Source organism: Rutidosis leptorrhynchoides, chromosome 4 (genome assembly GCF_046630445.1).
Source record: "Rutidosis leptorrhynchoides isolate AG116_Rl617_1_P2 chromosome 4, CSIRO_AGI_Rlap_v1, whole genome shotgun sequence".
NCBI lineage: Eukaryota > Viridiplantae > Streptophyta > Magnoliopsida > Asterales > Asteraceae > Rutidosis > Rutidosis leptorrhynchoides.
In genome coordinates, this window is record NC_092336.1 from 92,390,043 (window position 1) to 92,398,373 (window position 8,331).

The 8,331-nt window shown below is 29.8% G+C and overlaps 2 long non-coding RNA genes across 5 annotated transcripts; both read left to right on the top strand.

Annotated features, from left to right (window-relative positions):
• The first annotated feature begins 2,707 nt into the window (after window positions 1–2,707).
• On the top strand, window positions 2,708–5,371 carry LOC139840355 (uncharacterized). Of its 3 annotated transcripts, none has more exons than XR_011757378.1 (5): window positions 2,708–3,093; window positions 3,207–3,499; window positions 3,819–3,891; window positions 4,766–4,838; window positions 5,316–5,371. It is a non-coding gene; the product is annotated as an uncharacterized lncRNA (long non-coding RNA). The 3 variants fall into 3 exon arrangements; XR_011757376.1 differs by lacking the exon at window positions 5,316–5,371 and adding an exon at window positions 4,995–5,096; XR_011757377.1 differs by lacking the exons at window positions 4,766–4,838; window positions 5,316–5,371 and adding an exon at window positions 4,051–4,152.
• An 839-nt stretch (window positions 5,372–6,210) lies between these two features.
• Window positions 6,211–7,841, top strand: LOC139840353 (uncharacterized). 2 transcript variants are annotated; one of them, XR_011757374.1, is made up of 3 exons: window positions 6,211–6,487; window positions 6,646–6,722; window positions 7,579–7,841. It is a non-coding gene; the product is annotated as an uncharacterized lncRNA (long non-coding RNA). The 2 variants fall into 2 exon arrangements; XR_011757375.1 differs by lacking the exon at window positions 6,646–6,722.
• The last annotated feature ends 490 nt before the right edge of the window (window positions 7,842–8,331 follow it).

The following is an 8,331-nucleotide window of genomic DNA, read 5'->3' on the forward strand; positions in this document are numbered from 1 at the left end:
GTACCAGATGCGATTTAAATTGTTTTGTAGCAAGATTGATTGGTAGACTTCAATGAGTGAAGAGAAAAAAATAAAGTAGAGGCTGATTGATACCAGAATTTGTTTGTGTTGAATTTAATGTCAACAATCGGATACAATAATTACAAATCAAACACAGTTTGATAATGATATAAACTGATTTTTATTCTTATAATTTCGTATTAATTTAGATTAATAATAATATTGGTAATTGTTATTAATAATTAATAATAATAATAATAATACAAACCCTATTAATAATAAGAGTAATAAAAATATTGATAATAATAATAATAGTGTTAATTATAATAACAATAAATTGTATTATTGTCTAATAATAATAATAATACTAAATATGATAATCATATTCATAATATTTATGTTAACAATAATAATAGAAGTAATAGGTATAACATTTATATATATACACACATATCTATTTACAAATAGTGGTTCATGAATCGTCGAGAGCAGTCGAATGTCAATTGAATATATGAAACAGTTCAAACTTTTTGAGACTCAACCTAACAGACTTTGCTTATCGTGTTGAAATTACACTATCGTATTGAGAGTTTGATTTAAAATTAGTCGAAATTTTCCGGGTCGTGACAACCGAACAAGAGAAGATTAGAATACAACCTTTGTAGCCTTTTGAAAATCGAATTTGAAAACTCAAAGAAGAGTTCCTCTAAACGGTAGACACTCAAAGTTCCAACCTTGCTTCGATCTATACCTTCTACTTAACGGATCTTTTCTTCTTCCTTATTTCCACCAAAAACCGAACCCAATTATAGATTTCAAGTATTTTGGTTACTTGAAAATGAGAAAGAAAATATCATTTTTGTATGTGTGTTTTGTATCTTTAGTATATATTTCCAATACCAAGACTTGGTATTATATATTACATAATTGATACAATAATACATATAGTACAAATACAATAAATGAAGATTTGAAAAGATTTGCAAAATCAAATCTTTATATAAAATAAGATTTACAAAATCAAATCATATTTTATAAATCAAATCAAATCTTATATCTTATATAAAATATGATTTGCAAAATCTAATCAAATCTCTACATATTTAGATTTGTAAATATATGTAAACACATAAAAAAAAAACTTACTTAATTTATTAAACCATTAATTAATGATTAATAAATTAATTTCCGATTAGAAGGTATATCAAACAATTTACGATTGGTCTTTGTGTGTGACCGAATAGGATAAATGGACTTTTATTATTTAATGTCATGGGCATATCTTCGGAATATATGTACCACGATCAAACCACAGTCGAACCGTAGCCAACCCGAGAACATATTTCCAACAGTGATGATGGTGGCGACTTGTGGCGACTTGACGGGAATAAAAAGTGAGATTGTTGACTGCTCTTTCATCGGAAATGTTGGTGGCTAAACAAAATAGTTTATTTGGGATAAGTACATAAGACCATTAAAAATGTAACGGATACAAAGAATTTCTTTGTACAAGTAAATTGAGTCATTCAATAGGGTTTAAACTTTGGTTCGAGGTACAACTGGTAATAAAGAGGTGACCAAATTCTTTCAGGATGCCAAGTATGTAGTCACATTAGGTAGCAACGATTTCAGCACTTAATGCCTGTTTACTCTTATTCGTGGGCGTATAATGATGACACCTTCATCAACCACCTTATTGAAATTCTTGAAGCTCAACTTACAGTTAATAAAAACTCGAAAAACTTGAGACCATAAACATATTAAGTTGCCACTAATTATTTTTTCTACAAAATATCAATCCGTTCTTTTATTTCAACTAGTTATCGAACCCTCGCTTCGCGCCGGGGGTTCGGTTTTCAATGTATTTTATTGTGTTTAGTAAAATTATTTTGTGGCTAACGATGATATCGTTGAAGCGCAACTCGAGTCGAACTAAAAGGTATAACCCGTGAGAGATTTAAATGTTATTTTAAATTAACAATATATGTGCATCTCCACGTTTCGCTATGGAATTGTCGACTTTTAAAAATTTAACGCAAAATCAAAGTGTATGAAAAGTACCCCAAATATTTAGCATTTTTTAAAAAGCGTCCGTTTTGCGTATAGCTAGTGACATTGTGTTCCTAAAATTATTTCGAGTTTAACGATGGTGTCAGAAAAATTTAACTCGTTGCGAGCGAGAAGATATGACCCGTTGAATATTTGGGTGGAGTTTATTTAAGTTTTTTTTTTATGAAAATGGTTATTTGACACTTTACCCCCCTGTTTGGGGGGTCGATTTGAATTTCTCAAAAAAGTGTGGGGGCGTTGGTAAAATGAAATTTAGTTAAAATTAAAAAAAAAAAGTGAAAAGTCGAAGATGCCCCTGATTACTATTCATAACTTTTTTGTAAATTATGCCACAAATGATTACATGTTGGGACTAGAGTCTAGAGACGTCTCCCATAATAATCTTTTCTTTTATATATATATATATATATATATATATATATATATATATATATATATATTATATATTATATATTATATATTATATATATTATATATTATATATATTATATATATTATATTTATATATATATATATATATATATATAAATCTCATACCTAAATCGGACACGTGGCATCACCATATTCCTCCCCACTAATCCTAATTTTCTCCAAATTTTGAATTAAAAAATTCAGTAATTTTGTAGATCTGAGAAACACAGATTAGAAAACGCAGGAATTTACATCAGTTTCATCGTCTCCCTCAGTTTAACCCATTATTAGGGTTTCAACCGCCACACACGAATCCGCTGCATCATTTTTTTGCGATTCGAATCGACTATCGCACAAACCAACGCCGTTTCTTTTCTCCATCGATTGTGACTGGCGATCTGATCTTACAGTTTCTTCTTTTCTGCAATTCGAATCTCCTTGGTGATTCTATATTACGAAAATAGGGTTTTTATTTGACCCTGTTTGTTCGGTTTCTTCAATTAGGGCTTTTCGTTATTGGTAACCGGATAGGGTTTTTATTTTACCCTGACTGTTTGGTTTCTTCAATCCTGCTATTGCTGTCTTAAATATGGTGAATTCGATTATCTAACTGTAAGTGATACGAATTATGTGTTTTTTGTTATTTATTATTGGTATCGATAATTTGTATATTACTCTATGAAATCAACACTTGATCCACACAATGTCTGTTTTCAATCATGCAGTTGTGAGCCACTTCCGAATGGGCAAATTTTTCCTAAAGGTGAGATTATTTGTTTACCACTTGGTTGACCAAAGGCGATTCATTGTATTGATGTCTGATTCAGGGAGGAAAAATTAGTGGAGCGTGCAAAAATTCTTAAAGTAAATGTTGGAACTGATGTTGATACTGATATTGGCCATGTTATTAACAAAACAGTGCACAGTTTAATTCTTTTTAAAAATTGTTTGTGTTTGTACTCTGTAAAGGTAAGGAATTAAATTTATAATTCTGATGCGTTAATAGGCGAAGGAAAAGGTAAACAGATTAATCCAGCGCATAATACTTCTCAATCGATTCTAGGGTTGAAGCGATTTTAATAAAGGCTTCAAGTTACTCTTCATTTAATCCACTTCAAATCAATGTTCGTATTTTTGTTTATTTAAATTAGATTTATCTTCGATTTATAATCTGTTAGAAAATGATGATTTGCCAAAACAGCGTTTATGTGGCTAGTGATTGTTATTATGAATGAGAAGTAGTCAAAGATGCGACTTTTTGTGTTGGTTGTTATTATGAATGATTGTTATTATGATGATTTCCAATCTCTATACTATACTTTTTGGTGCGTTCACAGGCTTTTACAGGCTTGAAATGAACCTGGAGTGCTTGATGATTTCAAGAAACATTATCCTCTTAATGAGATATATGTAAGAACCTTCAATTCTTTCATCTTAACGTATATTGATCCATTTGGTTCTTGAAATACATTTATTTATAAAATTGGTGCTTCAATCCAATATTTTAAGGGAATACATTTATGTGAAAATTAAGCTAATTAGATTTCATTTTGTTTTTTTTTTTTTCAGACTCAGATCACATATATTCATGCTATTAAAGAATCTTTTCTTCCAAAAGTCTTTATGAGATTGCAAAAAGTTTACAAGTACTTCAATTTTCCTGAAACTCTCATAATTTTTTTATCTAATAATCTCGCGTTTTAAATTCCTTATTGATCTTGACTATCTTGATCAGATGGATTAATATGGTATTTGGTCTACAGAGTCGATTCAGGGAGGAAAAATTAGTGGAGCGTGCAAAAATTCTTAAAGTAAATGTTGGAACTGATGTTGATACTGATATTGGCCATGTTATTAACAAAACAGTGCACAGTTTAATTCTTTTTAAAAATTGTTTGTGTTTGTACTCTGTAAAGGTAAGGAATTAAATTTATAATTCTGATGCGTTAATAGGCGAAGGAAAAGGTAAACAGATTAATCCAGCGCATAATACTTCTCAATCGATTCTAGGGTTGAAGCGATTTTAATAAAGGCTTCAAGTTACTCTTCATTTAATCCACTTCAAATCAATGTTCGTATTTTTGTTTATTTAAATTAGATTTATCTTCGATTTATAATCTGTTAGAAAATGATGATTTGCCAAAACAGCGTTTATGTGGCTAATGATTGTTATTATGAATGAGAAGTAGTCAAAGATGCGACTTTTTGTGTTGGTTGTTATTAAGAATGATTGTTATTATGATGATTTGCAATCTCTATACTATACTTTTTGGTGCGTTCACAGGCTTTTACAGGCTTGAAATGAACCTGGAGTGCTTGATGATTTCAAGAAACATTATCCTCTTAATGAGATATATGTAAGAACCTTCAATTCTTTCATCTTAACGTATATTGATCCATTTCGTTCTTGAAATACATTTATTTATAAAATTGGTGCTTCAATCCAATATTTTAAGGGAATACATTTATGTGAAAATTAAGCTAATTAGATTTCATTTTGTTTTTTTTTTCAGACTCAGATCACATATATTCATGCTATTAAAGAATCTTTTCTTCCAAAAGTCTTTATGAGATTGCAAAAAGTTTACAAGTACTTCAATTTTCCTGAAACTCTCATAATTTTTTTATCTAATAATCTCGCGTTTTAAATTCCTTATTGATCTTGACTATCTTGATCAGATGGATTAATATGGTATTTGGTCTACAGAGTCCACGCCGAAATCAGTATTGCCATTGATAGGATTAATAGATTTTTTTATCTGTTATTAATTTTCCATATATGTGAAAAGGTAAACAGATTAATCCAGAGCATAATACTTCTCAATCGATTCTAGGGTTGAAGCGATTTTAATAAAGGCTTCAAGTTACTCTTCATTTAATCCACTTCAAATCAATGTTCGTATTTTTGTTTATTTAAATTAGATTTATCTTCGATTTATAATCTGTTAGAAAATGATGATTTGCCAAAACAGCGTTTATGTGGCTAGTGATTGTTTTTATGAATGAGAAGTAGTCAAAGATGCGACTTTTTGTGTTGGTTGTTATTATGAATGATTGTTATTATGATGATTTCCAATCTCTATACTATACTTTTTGGTGCGTTCACAGGCTTTTACAGGCTTGAAATGAACCTGGAGTGCTTGATGATTTCAAGAAACATTATCCTCTTAATGAGATATATGTAAGAACCTTCAATTCTTTCATCTTAACGTATATTGATCCATTTGGTTCTTGAAATACATTTATTTATAAAATTGGTGCTTCAATCCAATATTTTAAGGGAATACATTTATGTGAAAATTAAGCTAATTAGATTTCATTTTGTTTTTTTTTTTCAGACTCAGATCACATATATTCATGCTATTAAAGAATCTTTTCTTCCAAAAGTCTTTATGAGATTGCAAAAAGTTTACAAGTACTTCAATTTTCCTGAAACTCTCATAATTTTTTTATCTAATAATCTCGCGTTTTAAATTCCTTATTGATCTTGACTATCTTGATCAGATGGATTAATATGGTATTTGGTCTACAGAGTCCACGCCGAAATCAGTATTGCCATTGATAGGATTAATAGATTTTTTTATCTGTTATTAATTTTCCATATATGTGAAAAGGTAAACAGATTAATCCAGCGCATAATACTTCTCAATCGATTCTAGGGTTGAAGCGATTTTAATAAAGGCTTCAAGTTACTCTTCATTTAATCCACTTCAAATCAATGTTCGTATTTTTGTTTATTTAAATTAGATTTGTCTTCGATTTATAATCTGTTAGAAAATGATGATTTGCCAAAACAGCGTTTATGTGGCTAATGATTGTTATTATGAATGAGAAGTAGTCAAAGATGCGACTTTTTGTGTTGGTTGTTATTATGAATGATTGTTATTATGATGATTTGCAATCTCTATACTATACTTTTTGGTGCGTTCACAGGCTTTTACAGGCTTGAAATGAACCTGGAGTGCTTGATGATTTCAAGAAACATTATCCTCTTAATGAGATATATGTAAGAACTTTCAATTCTTTCATCTTAACGTATATTGATCCATTTGGTTCTTGAAATACATTTATTTATAAAATTGGTGCTTCAATCCAATATTTTAAGGGAATACATTTATGTGAAAATTAAGCTAATTAGATTTCATTTTGTTTTTTTTTTTTCAGACTCAGATCACATATATTCATGCTATTAAAGAATCTTTTCTTCCAAAAGTCTTTATGAGATTGCAAAAAGTTTACAAGTACTTCAATTTTCCTGAAACTCTCATAATTTTTTATCTAATAATCTCGCGTTTTAAATTCCTTATTGATCTTGACTATCTTTATCAGATGGATTAATATGGTATTTGGTCTACAGAGTCCACGACGAAATCAGTATTGCCATTGATAGGATTAATAGATTTTTTTGTCTGTTATTAATTTTCCATATACGTGAAATATTTTAGTGCATATTTCATATATATTAGGATATATCGAGTCATGTCGTTGTTGGCATTGATACTTTACCAGTACCGTCTGTTACTAATGCGCATGCCACTAACTGTGTATATTCACATACATGTGTTGATGTTGAGTTCGGTTTATTTGTGTATAAACCGAACTCAACATCAATGCCAAATGAACCATATATACATGTGCTTTGGGTTTGATTACTATCACCATATATAATTTGATGTTTGATTCATTGTTAGGTAGTCAGTTTGAATCATGAAAGTAATTAAATAAATCCTTTTGTACTTTATAGATGCTAAACATACATTTAGTTCAATGCGATGTTGACTGGAGTAATTTCCAGCTAAAATTTGTTGCAAGCTTTTATATGTTGATACCACATTGTTTGGTTTATAGGATTTTTTTCATTGCATACATCATTTTACTTAAACTGATCATTTTGGTAATGAAATATCGTTGTTCAAAAGTTATACAGTTAAAAGTGTTTTATGGTTCATTTGGACCCCAGACCCGTTTGGGGCACAAATAAATTTTGGGCTTATTTTAGGTTAGGTTAAATGACCCATTTGGGTCACAAAGGCAAATTTTAACCCATATGCGTAATTTCGAGAATCTAAAAGTGTTTGTTCAAATGGCTTCTAACAGTCGTGTTGCTGCTTCAATTATGGATACCAAAGAAACCGAAGAATATGATGTAAGAGCCGATGATTCTGTGAATGTGTCACGAGGAAAATACTTATGTTTATATCAAGGGGGTTCGTTTGATATGCATTTGCTTATATATTATGTATTTTTGTTATAGTAGCGAATGTGTTGTAGCATGGTAGTAGCTATAAGATTACCATGCATTGGTTGTTTATTGTATCTCGAAAATTATAAAAGTTGTGGCATGACTTTTGTTCGTGTTTTATCATGACTGACGAAGAAGCCAGTATACTAAAATGTTGTAATTTTACAATTTTCTCATAAGATGTGTGTTAAGTGGTGTCACAATAAGAAACGAGAAATACCTTGCAAAAAACTTTCAACTGGTCGCTTATGATGTCCACATGTACTGTGAGTTTAAAGTTTACGAATTTACTCTTTTGTTTAGAAATATATGAAGTATCCTTATATGGTTTAATTTTGAATCTTTGGCTAAATGGTATAAATACTCAACCTGCAAAATATTATAAGACTTACTGTTGTCTTTTTACTCTGTTTGCACTTTGTAGTTTATGACGAAGGAGGGTATGCAGGACAGGGTGGCTAACGGGTCATGAAAGACTGGGTTAATAACTAATATATTTTGTCTACTTTTTGGATTGTATAAACGTTACATATATTAGATACGAAGATATGATCAAAAAAGTAATTACTATAATATTGATAAAATTTATTAGAAAAAACTAAGTACGA